A 17947-nucleotide genomic window follows, 5' to 3' on the forward strand; every position below is an offset into this window, starting at 1 on the left:
GGCAGTGTGCTATGTATGCATTTGGGCACAGTGTGTGTGTGTGTGTGTGCATATGATTGAAACAGAATCAGCTCAAGCTGCCTATATCTCCATAATTCATACTGTTCCCAAAAGGGCTACAAAAAGCTCTATTGTTTCCTTAGTGTCAATCAGCTGCACATCACACACAGGCTTGCTAATAAGGCTCTGAGACATGCAGCTGATTGACAACATTGTGAAAGAGTCCGCAATGGGCATGGTTTGGGCAGGGATGGGAAAGTCACATAGGCCTTAGCATGGGCATGGCCATTGATGGGGAGGACAAATAACCAAACAACATCTGCAGACTGTGTGCCCCGTCTCATCTCCCCTATTTCTGCTTTTCCCTTGTCAATAGTTTAGACTTTATAGGTGGCTAGCGGCACCTAACTACCAAAACATAAAAACAAATTCTCCATGGCGTCAGTGGGAGGAATTCAGACACAGATCTCAGAGGGGAGTGTGCAACTAAATGAGCTCTCAGACTGGTTTATTTAACACCCCTACATGTGTCAGCACCTATGCAGAGGCATAGACAGGGTAAGGCCTGAGCAGTCAAGGCCCACCCAAAATCTGTAAATACCCACTCAGTAGTGCTGCATGGGCATTTACAGATGTCAATGTTGCTGCGGTGGGCCCAACTATATTAGCTTCAGGTCCCACATGTTAGAAAATGTTGACTATGCCACTGCACCTATGTAGCGAGTTGCATAAAGCATGTTCAAATGTTTTGTTATTCCATGTTTAGTGACCCCGAAGCTTGTCACAGTTAATTATATGGTCAAAAGCAAGTCAGGGATCTCCTTCCCCTTCATTGAATGTGGTGCACAATAAAATGCTTTTGTTTCTGTCATTCAGCTCCTTTTTGATAAGGCCTCCAACCCGTCTCGCACACAACCTTAACAAATACCCTGTGCCACAACGGAATAGGAACCAGGCAGCTGTGTGTTAATAAGATATTTATTAATTAATTTATTGAGGCAAATTAGAACCAACAGATTACAGCAGCCACCAGTGTTGTGGCAACACAAAGCAAAGGGCCCCATCACGAGTTGGGCGCTACCGCCGGTGGTATTACCACCTTTGGTATTAGCCCTACCGCAAAACCCCCCGGCGCTATTAGCGCCGGATCACGGGTTGGGCGGTAATGGAATTCCCCATTCCCCACTGAGCCCATTCAGGAATGCCCCATTGGGCTCAATGGGGAATTTTTGCGCTCTTACCGCCGGCGGATTTCCTGCCGGCGGTAATAGCATGAATTTTTGGCGGATTTCCCCCTAGCTCAGAGCTGGGGAGAAGTCCGCCAAAGCCCTAATTTGGCGGACCCTTAAATCTGGCGGTAATAGCGCGACCGCTGGATTTAAGGGTTACCGCCAAACTCGTGATGAGGCCCAAAGTATCCTTTTCAATAAGTACCAACACAGAGGTGACACCAGACTATGCAGTTACAATAGCTACCTTTTACATCACCAACCCCCCAATACAAGAAAAGAACAGTTCAAAGCACACCAGGAAAATAAATGCACACACATTTATACTTTGGTCACAGCAACCCTCACCCCCCAAACATCCACTAGGCTTGGCTCTTTTGGATGGAAGGCAGTGACAAGGAGTAGGAACACAAGGGAAAAATAGTTTTTTGGGTAGTGCTCACAAAAACAATATGGGAGACAGAAAGGAAAAGAGGAAAATTCATTTTGCAAAGCACAATGGTAAAATGGGGTTTTAAATGATTTATCACAACTGCTATGGGAAAGAATAGAAAGAAAGGGAATTTGTTTTTCTTACACTTAAAAGGACAGGCAGGGCTTTGGGGGGAATATTAATCAGCACACAATGGGAAAATCGGATTTTGGAGGACTTGATCACAAAAGCAATAAAGAGGAGACAGAGATGCAATGGGAAAAAAATCTGTTTTGCCACACCTGACAATAACACACAGGGCATTAGGTTTATTATCAGAACAAAAAGGGAACATCGATTTTGGGATGTTTAGCACAAGGGCAATGCGAGAAAGGGAAATGCAAATGGAAATTCGTTTGAAAAGCACAATTGAAACACGGGGACAAATTTGTTTTGCAGGTCAAAATGGGATTAATTCTTTTGGGCAACTCTTTATGACTATACCGGCTCACAGTACACTTGGAAAAGAAGGTTGTTTTTGAATGCCAACCATACAAATCCCGTGAAATAAATGGGGAAATTAATTGATTTACTTTGAGAAATATGCTAACGATCTACACAGGCGAATGGGGGATTTTTCAATGGGACAGTAACTAAAATACACAGGCATACATGGGATGGGATTTCTCAATGGGGAAATATTTAAGGCAATGCTGAAAGAATATAGGGCTTATACAATCTATGGCTTGGGGTATTTCTACTTACAGGAGAGGTCTGGACTGGGCATCGGAGCGTCAGGGGACACTGCTGGGACAGCCAATGGGGGTCAGTCAAGGTCTCTGCTGATTACTTCAAGGGGTCCCAAGTCGGCTTTTCAGTCTCATGACTCCTCTGCAAGATTATGCCTCTCTCTGCTGGGTTGTTTCTCCAGATTCTGGCAGAAGATCACCTCATGGAATTAGTGGGAAAAGTCCTGCTCTGAGGCAAGTTGGCCTAGTTATAGGGCAGATGACATCACTAATGTGTCATGATTCTCGTGAAAGGGATTGGCTAAAGCTCCCTACCCCACTCCCACCTGTATGCTGATAGGACAAGGGAATGGAGGAGTTATTTGGACTGGCAAGGGGAAGAGAGAGCTTCATCATCTCCCTTTGACAGGTGGGCTCGGTCATGTTTATGCACTTAAAATCTCACTACTTGCAAGTACCCTTAACTTCACATTTTGACAGATATGAATGCATTTTTAAAAACTATATTTTACAGCAAGTTAAATGACACTAATCAGAAGTCTGTATGTCATTCCTGTACAGTTTTTCTTCATTTACTCCAGAGCCATATCAGTGAAAAATATGCCATTTTACAGGCATCATATTAATGATTACCGGCATGCTTTTACACATTGTCAGATCTCTGAGAATCATGAGAAGGCCCAAAATCACATTTTCATTTATAACTTCAGTTGTGTTTATCCCACCATCATCGTTTTTATATGGGGAGAAGGGGTTAACTTTCACCCTTAATAAAAGCTTCAAATGTCTATTTTGCTATGTACACTGTCCAATTTACACAATAAAATGCATTCCTCCCCTTTTAAACAATGGGCAGCTCCGCCACTCATTTGCTCAGAACTCCCACCTTTTTTAAGTTTCAATTCTGCTCAGTTCCAGGATATGACGCACACAGCGGGATCTGTGTTTACATTAGCTCAGCCCTTCAAGAGATAATGACCACCAACGCACTTTTTATGGGGTTGTGGGACCCGGAGGTCACCAAGGCTGGAGAACAGACCTGTATTTATCTGATCCACCCCTTGAATTTGATCTCAAGGCATTTTATGTGTTGTATTCTTAAGGAAAGGCACTGATGTTTGAAGTTACAGTCCAGGGCTAGGTCTCCAGGACAACCTAGGGAAAGAATGTAGTTTCACATCTTGAAGAAATGGCAAGCAGCACAACGCCTTTCAAACTCAGCCGCATGGTGCTCTTGAAGAGAGGAACATGGGAGCAGCTGCATGTGCTCAATTGCTTTCAAAAGGGGCTCAATGGGTCTACTCTATAAATACTGACCTGCAGGCACAGCAGGGCAGTGTGACTCAGCCTCGCTCACGCTGATTTATCAATCAATTTTAAAAACAGGCCGACCGCTATGTAGGAGTCAGGCTGTCAGACTGGGCCACCCCCAGCAGCAACCCGGGAGAGGAGGGAGTGAAAGCAGGAAGGGATCCCTCGAATGAACCCGGGGGAAGGAGACAAAGCTGTGGGCCCCTCCCATGGACAGCGAGCACCACTCAAAGCCTCCCCCTTCTCCTCCATGTTGTGCCAGTGGAAAGTAAAATTGAAGTTTTGAATCAGGATGTATGTATGTAAAAAGAAAAGAAATGTAAGAAATATGTTTACACGTAAAAAGAGGGTTCATCCATTTTTGAACATTAATTAGTGTTCTTGTGAAATCGTATCTTACATATATATGAAATTTGATTGACATATAAATGAAAAAAAACAGTAATTGCATGAAAATTTATAATTTTAGTTGGAATATGCATGGTATATTTTCCATTCAAAGATGGCTGCTAGTTTTGGCTTGTTTCCAGAGAGCTTCCTTAGAGACAGTCATCCAAGATGGCCACCACCATGGAAGAGTCCAGATCCCAAAGAGTTCCAGAGATGGCCAGAAATGGGTGGCTTAGCCATAGGGATTTGGATGCTAGGGGAAGAGAATAGGAGGGAGCAATAACCAAACAACACCTAATAAACTGTGTGTCCATCCTCAAATGTCATTTATATGTGCCTCTTGTCAAAAGCCCTTCTACCTATGTACACATGAATCAGTATTTGAATGCAATAGTTTGGGCTTTTACAGGTGTCACAAGAAACACCTACTATCCAAAACTAAAAAATAAATGAAGACAAGCTCCCCTGAGTATTCCCGGATGAAAGCTTATTGGCCAACTAAAAGACAGTCTGGGCAGCATCAGGGGTGGACTGAGAACCGAAAGAGGCCCTGGAAATAATTTTCAAAGTGGCCCCACATTGCACATTTTCAGTAGGCCCAGCCCTTTTCCTATGAGAACATTTGGAAATAAAATAGGTTATCACACAAAAGAGGCCCAGGGCGCAGAGGCCTACCAGGTATCTCTAGCGTTCCCTATAGAGCAGACAACTGCTGGACAGCATTTAGGAGGGCACGCGTGCAAAGTCATGACTTGGCGCTGATAGTGGTCTTCATGGGTCCTTCTGCTATCCTTAGCGTGACCTGCAATGGCAACTCTGGAGAAGTTACTAGGACATTTCCTCGTGGGCATCCTTGCCTTCTACTTTGCCATGGGGATGTATAGGCTTGTCTAAGGAACAGTACAGTAAGTGGTGGGATTCGCCCCACAACTTCTCTCCCTTACATATGATGGTATGCTATAGAGTAGGGGTCTGCAATTTTTGGACAGTTGGACGGTTTTCATCACAACTCCCATAGCTCTAGCAAGGTGTCCAGCCATAATATCGAATACAAAATTTCGAATGGCAAAAAAGTCGAATCAAAAATGTCGAAATTTTTTTTTGGCCTCTAGTTTATATAAAAAAAATAGGTAAAAACAAAAAAAAAAAAAGAAAAAACAGGGGATGGGGGAGAACCCCCCATTTCGAAAAAAAAACGTCATAAAAAATAAATTCGACATTTTTTTTTCGACATTTCTTTTTCGACTTTTTGACTTTCGACATATTTGTATTCGAGATTATGACTATAAACCCTCTAGCAAGCAGGGTCAATGGTGAGGGATTATGGGGTTCGTAGTTCAAAACATCTGGAGAGCCACAGGTTGCAGATCCCTGCTACAGGAACAGCAGACTTTCACGCAGAATAGACAACTTCTATTTCACTGCCCTTCTGATGTAACATAACACTGGAGGTTCATGGGGATAGGAAGAGACCCTCAGCTTTGCACCATGTCCCCTTTGTCAATGGCTGGGAGACAGAAGCAAAACTGTCCCTCCACTGAAAGATTGTATAAATGCACTAATTATTGGCTGCCATTTACCTGCCAGGGTGCCATAAATGTCTGTGCCTGGCATGGTTCTGGCCAAGGGCTGCATGTGGGTTGCTAGGACATATGCCTTGGTGGTGCCTGTGTTGGTCATAGAGAGCAGTCCAGTCTAGCAAGTGCATTATGGGTCTTACAGTATTGCATTCAGTATTACCTTTCATTATTATAGGGGCGGTGTTTCATGTGAGGTGCATTTTAATATTATTTCTGGAATATTAATTATTTATATAGGTCATTGCCACGGTTCTTTGCCTAGAACACTTATTTATACAATCATTATTCCCTGATTGAAATTGGTACTCATATTGTCGACCTTGGAAGGTTGAAAGGCTGAGTCAGCTTTGCTATGATTCAAACCTGCCTACTGAAGATAACAAACAGATCGTAGGAGCAAGTTGAGGTCACCTTTCACTATTGCATTTGTGAAGGCTTCTCTTCTGTGTTGTTCACTTGTTTCAGCCTTGCCTCAGCCTTGCAGTGAGGGCCATTATTCAGTATTGCAGGCTTGGTGGCATTTTCTCTTTGAGGTGCATTTCTACCAGTCCTATAGTGAGGGTAACCTCTCAGTGTTGCATTGATGTGTCCTGTATTAGGTTCACTTGCTTCAGTCCTGCTTCCAAAGTCGTGCTTGCAGAAATATGTTTTTTCTGGCAAATTATGCAATCTGGAAACTCTATTTTGGGCAAATTAGAGGTCCCCCTACTGTCAGGAATTGGTGAAACCTGATTTGTATTGGAATCACTAACAGCATGTCAGCTTTGCACAACTTTGCACAATACCAAGGGCCTCATTACGACCCAGGCGCTCATGGGTTAACAGCGCCGTAAAAGGCTGCGGCGCCGTTTACCTATTAGCGCCTAATTACGAGGTCCCTTTGCAGGACCTGACCTTAACGGCTGGTGTACACCAGCCGTTAAAGTAGGGACCCGCAAAGGGACCTTGGTGCTAATTATGGTGCCGCAATTCGGCACCGTACTTAGCGCCTTCCCTATTCCCATTGTGCCCTATGGGGCAAAAATGGGAATGGGGAAGGGCCATGGAGGAAGGGGGAATTACCGCTCCGCCAACCTTGTAATGGGGTGGTAATTCCCCCTTTCTCCATGGCGGAGTCGCTAACTTACCGGCATGGACCATGGTGCTAATAGCACCATGGTCTTCCGCCAGGGTCGTAATGAGGCCCCAAGTCTTTGAGAATTAGTCACGCAATAGTGAGCTTGTCATTTAATGTAATAAACATTTCCAAACGTGCTACTGGCCCTATTTTATATTCAAAAAAATATTCTTTAGTTTCCAGAATATTATTGGAGGGGCAATAGCGCACATCAGTGGCACTTTCACATTTCATATAGGTGGCGATTTCTAATAGGACTAAAACCTTGCACTGTCACGGTTCGCTCTCTTCGCTTCCGTTCTCGCTCCCTTCGTTCCCGTCCCCGCCACTTGGGGGCATGTTCTGGGGTTTTTTCCTTACTGGACATTTCCTTCGAACCCTATGCTACAGTGTTCTGATGAATTGGGAGCGTTAAAACCTTATTTTCCCAGTTACTTCCCTTCCGGATCCATTCCTGGTTTTTGGCAGCCAGCATGCTATTTAAATCAAATGACTATGTTTCCCAGAATGCCTTGGCTCACTGTTTCACCTCCTGCTTCCCAGAATGCCTGGCTCACTGCTTCATCTCCTCCCTGGCATCCGGCATGCTACTTAAATCAAATGACTATGCTTCCCAGAATGCCTTGGCTCACTGCTTCACCTCCTGCTTCCCAGAATGCCTGGCTCACTGCATCATCTCCTCCCTTGCAGCACAACGCTGGGAGGAGGATAGGCAACACCTGTAGCTGCAGGTGCAGCAGGCGGCACGCCTGAGGGGTGTGCTCGTTAAGCAGCTTTAAAAGCCTCAGTTTGCTTCAGTCCGGCGCTGGTCATTGTAGCAGTGTTCCTGTTGTGACTAGTCCCTGTTTCCTGTACTTAGTTCCTTGTTCCTAGTTCCATGTCTTGTACCTATTTCCTGTTCCTAGCTTTGTGCCCAGTTACTAGTTCCTGTATCTTGTTCCTCTGTCCTGGATTTCGGATTTATGCGCTTATTTGATTTATGCTTTCTGAATTTCCCTTTCTGTCTCCCTCTGTCTGCAGACAGCCTTTCCCTGTACTTTACTATTTGATGCAGCCCAGTTTGCCGGCGTTTTCTGTCCCTTTATGCTGTCCTGGTTACTGAAAAGAATGATGTATTAATAATTACTTTCGTAGAATTAGTTACTGCCTTTTCTCCTTGGATTGGGTGGGAAAGGTTTCCTTTTGTGATATCATTTTCCCTGCTCCTGATCCTACTTTATTGAGATTCCACTCCATGTTTTCCATTGCACTTCTGCATTCATTTTCCATTGATTATTAGGTGTGGGTTTGTTGTTACAAGTTCCAGAGTGTTCCCCTTTTAGTTTTCCTCATGATTTATTATCACAATTCAGACTTGCCTTTTACTAGGGTTTATGTATTTTGTTATCTTTAACCCTTTGCTTTTACAGCCTTCTGGGTCCCTGTTTGATCTACAGGGTTCGTGAAATTACTGACATTCAAGTGGTCTTTCCGGTCCTCGTGAGTACTGTTTATAATTGCCTTATTCAGTATTCTACAGATTGTCAGTTCACAGAATCTGTCCTTGCTTGCCCGCTACGTGGGTTTAGCGCTGTCAGTATCTGTAAGAGCATAGTGGGTAAAGAGTTTGCTGACTTTCCTTTCAGTCATAAGGAGGTCCTAAGTGTTTACCCCACATCCCTTTTCCTATATTGGTAATACTGTTTTACCTTATTGACGTTCCTGGGGTTTACATATATACACAAGACTTGGGTATTATATAAACGTTGTTAGATTCAGAGTTGTTCACAGTGCAACTGTGTGCACTTTCCCTTTTGCCATAGTATGCCTTCTTCCTTTCTTAACAGAATGACCAGCCCTTCTTCCCGTTTGTATACGGCCAGATCAAGAAAGAAGGGTAGCAAGGCTACTAAAAAATGTGTACAGAAAGTTTTGACTACGTTTGCCTGTGATAATCAAAACACTGATCCAGACTTAAATGAACTCCTTGACACGAATGGGTATTTACGTGCAAAATATTATACCCATCGCCTGGCCCATCATACATTGCCTGATCCTAATTCTGTTTTTAATTTTGATCCAGATATGTCCGCACAAGCCTTAGCAGCGGAAAATAAAACACTGTTAGATTTACTAAATATGAGTACATCTGTTGTTGAACCCCATGATTCCGGTTGTGCTTTACCTCAGATTGAACAGTTTCATGATTCAAACATAAAGAATGAAGGGGTTCATTACATAACTTCTGTTTTCAGCCCTCAGCCAACTGCTTACTCCTCTGCACAAGTACTTACTGTAGTCCCTAATGTCAAGAGGTCTGATGTCAGTAGTTTACTTAAGGGTAACACAGACCAGGTCGGTAAGCGAGAGTATAGATCACAAGACCTGCAAGCAGTAAATGACGATGTACAATCAGTACACGTCCAGATGACTAGGGCAGGTTCCAGCCCCGATGCAACCATACCTTCCCTTGTGACTACTGATAGGGATGTACAGTTAAGCCTGGGCATGTTAAGAGTTGAATTTGAGGAATTAAGACGAGAATACATCAGTTTACTAGAGGAGAATAAAACCTTACGATTTTTTCTGACTACACCTCAAACTTTATCCGTTGATGAAGTGAATACTGTTCAATCTCTGAGTGAGGAGGTTTTAGTAGGTCATGATACTTGTCAATATGAAAAACCTATTGGGAGTGAAAGTCCTCTTTCTCGCACAGCACTTATTCAGAGCACAGATTCTGACAATTGTTCTACCGTTTGTCAGGAATTGCTGTTAGTAGAAGATTTACAAGTCACTCCTTTGCCTAAGAATTCCTCTGTAGCAGTCAGTCATAATTCAGAGTTTGAACACATACATGCTTCTGTATTCCAAACACAATCCACAATGGTTGCGTGCACAGAATCAGTCATTACTGTAGGCTTAGGTTCAGCCTTTGATCCAGCTGCTGAGACTGAAGTAAACATTCAAGCTGATGTGGAAAACGATGCTACCTCTGTGTTCACTCCTTCTGCCAAATTTTGTCACAATGAACAATCAAAGACAGTACATAATTCTTGTTTTGATGGACTCATTCCACAGTATACTAAAACAAGGACCAGGCAAGCGATTCCTGAACTGTTGATTGATAATCTGCCACCTTCAGAAGTTAAGACAAAGGAATGGACACTTGACGAAATCCTGATTAACAGAGACTTTGGAAATGACTCTGTGTCATCCACTAAGGAAAGGTACGGCATGGGTCCAGCTCAGTCTTTGGTTAATGGTGTCATGGAGTCAACCGCCCTAAAGGTGCTTTCCATTCCTGAGCCACAAATATGTCTGTCGACTTCTGGGACTTCAGTCTGTCCTTCTACAACTATTGACTCTTCGACTACCCAGTCCACGGCTCTGCAGTCATCATTGTCAAACGTATCTTCAATCAATGAACAATTGCTATATCTGCCAGTCACTCAAGAGCCTTCACCATGTACGTGGTCAGAGCCAAAGACCTTGACAAGTTTGTCTTCAGCTAACGAGACGGCTCCAGCTTGCATGCCCTCAGCCTCTGAATTTCCTCTGGCATGCCTGTTTTCAGATACAGTGACTCATCCAGCAGTTTATCCTTCAGCCATGAAGCCTCCGGTAGCACATCCTGAGTGCCTGTCTCCGGTCCCGGAGCCTACTGCTAGTTTGGCTTCAGTTCATGAAAGACCTGTATCCTGCTCAACCTCGCTGCCAATATCGGAGGTGAACCTGTCTGCTCTGTTTGATCATGTTGCAGATTCATCTACTTCAGAGCTACCTCCTAAACCCAGCCATTTATTACGGATGAACATCCAATCTGCCCATCCTATGCTTCAGGAGGATCATCAGAAGGCCTGCCTTTTACACAAGCTAATTCCCCCAACTGCTTGTCTGTAGAATTAGCACCTCCCGCATATGCTACATCTGAGTCTGAGACTTCTGCCAAAAACATCAAGCTGGTTCATGACTTGGGAGAGCCTTACATGCAAGGCCGTTGGACTTGCCTGGAGTGTTACAAGAGGGTGACGGATACCATCAGCCATGGCCTAGACATCGAACAAGCAGCCAACCAGGATAACGGGCCGGACGGTTCACATTTGGGGGCCGGTTTGGATAAACCGCTTGACAGCCCTTTTGTTGCCGGATCTCACATGAGCCTGAAGGAAGGGACGGGCACGGTTCCCCAACTGCTGCACCATTCGGGTGCTAGTAGCCAAAGGGAGGATATGACTGCTGCAGTTCAAGATGTGTCTGTTATTGCTCCAGCTTCAAGTGTGCCTGATGTACCAAGTACTGCGTCTATCACTCCTATCGGTATGCCAAACGTCCCTGCGGTTGTATCCCACGTGCAACAAGGTGGCCATATGACTGACATCAGGAATGCCAGCCTTGTACAACCCATTGGACTTCCAGGCCCCCAAGGTGTGGAACAAATGCAATCAAACCTTGGTCACCCTCAACCACAGGCCTTGAACCAGTCACCACCTTCTTTGTCTGAACATGAACATTGTCTGAAATCCGCTGTTTTCTCACCTCCTGTGTGTTCGCTCTCAGCAGGGGGGCTACCAGAGCATCTATCATTGTCCAAAGCATGCACCAGCCTGCCTCCCTCCTCAATGAGGCATGAGTGTTCACTCCCAGAGACTGAGCTTCCTGGACTTTCCAACTCTGCTTCGGGTCCTGCAAGTCCTTCATGCCTTTCTTCAACCCATGAGTCCTTTCCTCACCGAAAACCTGCCTATGACTCTTATGGACTGCAGCCTGATTCTATTCATTCCAGTCCTTCTGCTTCTGCCCGTGGATCATTGTTTTCGTCAGTGCCACCTCCGAAAACAAAGCGCTCCAGTCATGGAAGGAAGATGTTTTGTGCGAGTAACGGCCGCCTGGAGTCGGCCGTGGAAGGGGGTATAGTGTCACGGCTCGCTCTCTTCGCTCCCGTTCTCGCTCCCTTCGTTCCCGTCCCCGCCACTTGGGGGCATGTTCTGGGGTTTATTCCTTACTGGACATTTCCTTCGAACCCTATGCTACAGTGTTCTGATGAATTGGGAGCGTTAAAACCTTATTTTCCCAGTTACTTCCCTTCCGTATCCATTCCTGGTTTTTGGCAGCCAGCATGCTATTTAAATCAAATGACTATGTTTCCCAGGATGCCTTGGCTCACTGTTTCACCTCCTGCTTCCCAGAATGCCTGGCTCACTGCTTCATCTCCTCCCTGGCATCCGGCATGCTACTTAAATCAAATGACTATGCTTCCCAGAATGCCTTGGCTCACTGCTTCACCTCCTGCTTCCCAGAATGCCTGGCTCACTGCATCATCTCCTCCCTTGCAGCACAACGCTGGGAGGAGGATAGGCAACACCTGTGGCTGCAGGTGCAGCAGGCGGCACGCCTGAGGGGTGTGCTCGTTAAGCAGCTTTAAAAGCCTCAGTTTGCTTCAGTCCGGCGCTGGTCATTGTAGCAGTGTTCCTGTTGTGACTAGTCCCTGTTTCCTGTACTTAGTTCCTTCTTCCTAGTTCCATGCCTTGTACCTAGTTCCTGTTCCTAGCTTTGTGCCCAGTTACTAGTTCCTGTATCTTGTTCCTCTGTCCTGGATTTCGGATTTATGCGCTTATTTGATTTATGCTTTCTGAATTTCCCTTTCTGTCTTCCTCTGTCTGCAGACAGCCTTTCTCTGTACTTTACTATTTGATGCAGCCCAGTTTGCCGGTGTTTTCTGTCCCTTTATGCTGTCCTGGTTACTGAAAAGAATGATGTATTAATAATTACTTTCGTAGAATTAGTTACTGCCTTTTCTCCTTGGATTGGGTGGGAAAGGTTTCCTTTTGTGATATCATTTTCCCTGCTCCTGATCCTACTTTATTGAGATTCCACTCCATGTTTTCCATTGCACTTCTGCATTCATTTTCCATTGATTATTAGGTGTGGGTTTGTTGTTACAAGTTCCAGAGTGTTCCCCTTTTAGTTTTCCTCATGATTTATTATCACAGTTCAGACTTGCCTTTTACTAGGGTTTATGTATTTTGTTATCTTTAACCCTTTGCTTTTACAGCCTTCTGGGTCCCTGTTTGATCTACAGGGTTCGTGAAATTACTGACATTCAAGTGGTCTTTCCGGTCCTCGTGAGTACTGTTTATAATTGCCTTATTCAGTATTCTACAGATTGTCAGTTCAGAGAATCTGTCCTTGCTTGCCCGCTACGTGGGTTTAGCGCTGTCAGTATCTGTAAGAGCATAGTGGGTAAAGAGTTTGCTGACTTTCCTTTCAGTCATAAGGAGGTCCTAAGTGTTTACCCCACATCCCTTTTCCTATATTGGTAATACTGTTTTACCTTATTGACGTTCCTGGGGTTTACATATATACACAAGACTTGGGTATTATATACACATTGTTAGATTCAGAGTTGTTCACAGTGCAACTGTTTGCACTTTCCCTTTTGCCATAGTATGCCTTCTTCCTTTCTTAACAGAATGACCAGCCGTTCTTCCCGTTTGTATACGGCCAGATCAAAAAAGAAGGGTAGCAAGGCTACTAAAAAATGTGTACAGAAAGTTTTGACTACGTTTGCCTGTGATAATCAAAACACTGATCCAGACTTAAATGAACTCCTTGACACAAATGGGTATTTACGTGCAAAATATTATACCCATCGCCTGGCCCATCATACATTGCCTGATCCTAATTCTGTTTTTAATTTTGATCCAGATATGTCCGCACAAGCCTTAGCAGCGGAAAATAAAACACTGTTAGATTTACTAAATATGAGTACATCTGTTGTTGAACCCCATGATTCCGGTTGTGCTTTACCTCAGATTGAACAGTTTCATGATTCAAACATAAAGAATGAAGGGGTTCATTACATAACTTCTGTTTTCAGCCCTCAGCCAACTGCTTACTCCTCTGCACAAGTACTTACTGTAGTCCCTAATGTCAAGAGGTCTGATGTCAGTAGTTTACTTAAGGGTAACACAGACCAGGTCGGTAAGCGAGAGTATAGATCACAAGACCTGCAAGCAGTAAATGACGATGTACAATCAGTACACGTCCAGATGACTAGGGCAGGTTCCAGCCCCGATGCAACCATACCTTCCCTTGTGACTACTGATAGGGATGTACAGTTAAGCCTGGGCATGTTAAGAGTTGAATTTGAGGAATTAAGACGAGAATACATCAGTTTACTAGAGGAGAATAAAACCTTACGATTTTTTCTGACTACACCTCAAACTTTATCCGTTGATGAAGTGAATACTGTTCAATCTCTGAGTGAGGAGGTTTTAGTAGGTCATGATACTTGTCAATATGAAAAACCTATTGGGAGTGAAAGTCCTCTTTCTCGCACAGCACTTATTCAGAGCACAGATTCTGACAATTGTTCTACCGTTTGTTAGGAATTGCTGTTAGTGGAAGATTTACAAGTCACTCCTTTGCCTAAGAATTCCTCTGTAGCAGTCAGTCATAATTCAGAGTTTGAACACATACATGCTTCTGTATTCCAAACACAATCCACAATGGTTGCGTGCACAGAATCAGTCATTACTGTAGGCTTAGGTTCAGCCTTTGATCCAGCTGCTGAGACTGAAGTAAACATTCAAGCTGATGTGGAAAATGATGCTACCTCTGTGTTCACTCCTCCTTCTGCCAAATTTTGTCACAATGAACAATCAAAGACAGTACATAATTCTTGTTTTGATGGACTCATTCCACAGTATACTAAAACAAGGACCAGGCAAGCGATTCCTGAACTGTTGATTGATAATCTGCCACCTTCAGAAGTTAAGACAAAGGAATGGACACTTGACGAAATCCTGATTAACAGAGACTTTGGAAATGACTCTGTGTCATCCACTAAGGAAAGGTACGGCATGGGTCCAGCTCAGTCTTTGCTTAATGGTGTCATGGAGTCAACCGCCCTAAAGGTGCTTTCCATTCCTGAGCCACAAATATGTCTGTCGACTTCTGGGACTTCAGTCTGTCCTTCTACAACTATTGACTCTTCGACTACCCAGTCCACGGCTCTGCAGTCATCATTGTCAAACGTATCTTCAATCAATGAACAATTGCTATATCTGCCAGTCACTCAAGAGCCTTCACCATGTACGTGGTCAGAGCCAAAGACCTTGACAAGTTTGCCTTCAGCTAACGAGACGGCTCCAGCTTGCATGCCCTCAGCCACTGAATTTCCTCTGGCATGCCTGTTTTCAGATACAGTGACTCATCCAGCAGTTTATCCTTCAGCCATGAAGCCTCCGGTAGCACATCCTGAGTGCCTGTCTCTGGTCCCAGAGCCTACTGCTAGTTTGGCTTCAGTTCATGAAAGACCTGTATCCTGCTCAACCTCGCTGCCAATATCGGTGGTGAACCTGTCTGCTCTGTTTGATCATGTTGCAGATTCATCTACTTCAGAGCTACCTCCTAAACCCAGCCATTTATTACGGATGAACATCCAATCTGCCCATCCTATGCTTCAGGAGGATCATCAGAAGGCCTGCCTTTTACACAGGCTAATTCCCCCAACTGCTTGTCTGTAGAATTAGCACCTCCCGCATATGCTACATCTGAGTCTGAGACTTCTGCCAAAAACATCAAGCTGGTTCATGACTTGGGAGAGCCTTACATGCAAGGCCGTTGGACTTGCCTGGAGTGTTACAAGAGGGTGACGGATACCATCAGCCATGGCCTAGACATCGAACAAGCAGCCAACCAGGATAACGGGCCGGACGGTTCACATTTGGGGGCCGGTTTGGATAAACCGCTTGACAGCCCTTTTGTTGCCGGATCTCACATGAGCCTGAAGGAAGGGACGGGCACGGTTCCCCAACTGCTGCACCATTCGGGTGCTAGTAGCCAAAGGTAGGATATGACTGCTGCAGTTCAAGATGTGTCTGTTATTGCTCCAGCTTCGAGTGTGCCTGATGTACCAAGTATTGCGTCTATCACTCCTATCGGTATGCCAAACGTCCCTGCGGTTGTATCCCACGTGCAACAAGGTGGCCATATGACTGACATCAGGAATGCCAGCCTTGTACAACCCATTGGACTTCCAGGCCCTCAAGGTGTGGAACAAATGCAATCAAACCTTGGTCACCCTCAACCACAGGCCTTGAACCAGTCACCACCTTCTTTGTCTGAACATGAACATTGTCTGAAATCCGCTGTTTTCTCACCTCCTGTGTGTTCGCTCGCAGCAGGGGGGCTACCAGAGCATCTATCATTGTCCAAAGCATGCACCAGCCTGCCTCCCTCCTCAATGAGGTATGAGTGTTCGCTCCCAGAGACTGAGCTTCCTGGACTTTCCAACTCTGCTTCGGGTCCTGCAAGTCCTTCATGCCTTTCTTCAACCCATGAGTCCTTTCCTCACCGAAAACCTGCCTATGACTCTTATGGACTGCAGCCTGATTCTATTCATTCCAGTCCTTCTGCTTCTGCCCGTGGATCATTGTTTTCGTCAGTGCCACCTCCGAAGACAAAGCGCTCCAGTCATGGAAGGAAGATGTTTTGTGCGAGTAACGGCCGCCTGGAGTCGGCCGTGGAAGGGGGTATAGTGTCACGGCTCGCTCTCTTCGCTCCCGTTCTCGCTCCCTTCGTTCCCGTCCCCGCCACTTGGGGGCATGTTCTGGGGTTTATTCCTTACTGGACATTTCCTTCGAACCCTATGCTACAGTGTTCTGATGAATTGGGAGCGTTAAAACCTTATTTTCCCAGTTACTTCCCTTCCGGATCCATTCCTGGTTTTTGGCAGCCAGCATGCTATTTAAATCAAATGACTATGTTTCCCAGAATGCCTTGGCTCACTGTTTCACCTCCTGCTTCCCAGAATGCCTGGCTCACTGCTTCATCTCCTCCCTGGCATCCGGCATGCTACTTAAATCAAATGACTATGCTTCCCAGAATGCCTTGGCTCACTGCTTCACCTCCTGCTTCCCAGAATGCCTGGCTCACTGCATCATCTCCTCCCTTGCAGCACAACGCTGGGAGGAGGATAGGCAACACCTGTGGCTGCAGGTGCAGCAGGCGGCACGCCTGAGGGGTGTGCTCGTTAAGCAGCTTTAAAAGCCTCAGTTTGCTTCAGTCCGGCGCTGGTCATTGTAGCAGTGTTCCTGTTGTGACTAGTCCCTGTTTCCTGTACTTAGTTCCTTGTTCCTAGTTCCATGCCTTGTACCTAGTTCCTGTTCCTAGCTTTGTGCCCAGTTACTAGTTCCTGTATCTTGTTCCTCTGTCCTGGATTTCGGATTTATGCGCTTATTTGATTTATGCTTTCTGAATTTCCCTTTCTGTCTTCCTCTGTCTGCAGACAGCCTTTCTCTGTACTTTACTATTTGATGCAGCCCAGTTTGCCGGTGTTTTCTGTCCCTTTATGCTGTCCTGGTTACTGAAAAGAATGATGTATTAATAATTACTTTCGTAGAATTAGTTACTGCCTTTTCTCCTTGGATTGGGTGGGAAAGGTTTCCTTTTGTGATATCATTTTCCCTGCTCCTGATCCTACTTTATTGAGATTCCACTCCATGTTTTCCATTGCACTTCTGCATTCATTTTCCATTGATTATTAGGTGTGGGTTTGTTGTTACAAGTTCCAGAGTGTTCCCCTTTTAGTTTTCCTCATGATTTATTATCACAATTCAGACTTGCCTTTTACTAGGGTTTATGTATTTTGTTATCTTTAACCCTTTGCTTTTACAGCCTTCTGGGTCCCTGTTTGATCTTCAGGGTTCGTGAAATTACTGACATTCAAGTGGTCTTTCCGGTCCTCGTGATTACTGTTTATATTTGCCTTATTCAGTATTCTACAGATTGTCAGTTCACAGAATCTGTCCTTGCTTGCCCGCAACGTGGGTTTAGCGCTGTCAGTATCTGTAAGAGCATAGTGGGTAAAGAGTTTTCTGACTTTCCTTTCAGTCATAAGGAGGTCCTAAGTGTTTACCCCACATCCCTTTTCCTATATTGGTAATACTGTTTTACCTTATTGACGTTCCTGGGGTTTACATATATACACAAGACTTGGGTATTATATACACGTTGTTAGATTCAGAGTTGTTCACAGTGCAACTGTGTGCACTTTCCCTTTTGCCATAGTATGCCTTCTTCCTTTCTTAACATGCACACAGACTTACTGAAAGATAATCAGAGTTAGTAGATGGGGACTTGGCATATCACACTAATCTGAACATGTGATATAA

This window comes from Ambystoma mexicanum, chromosome 9 (genome assembly GCF_040938575.1).
Source record: "Ambystoma mexicanum isolate Mex_15411 chromosome 9, UKY_AmexF1_1, whole genome shotgun sequence".
NCBI lineage: Eukaryota > Metazoa > Chordata > Amphibia > Caudata > Ambystomatidae > Ambystoma > Ambystoma mexicanum.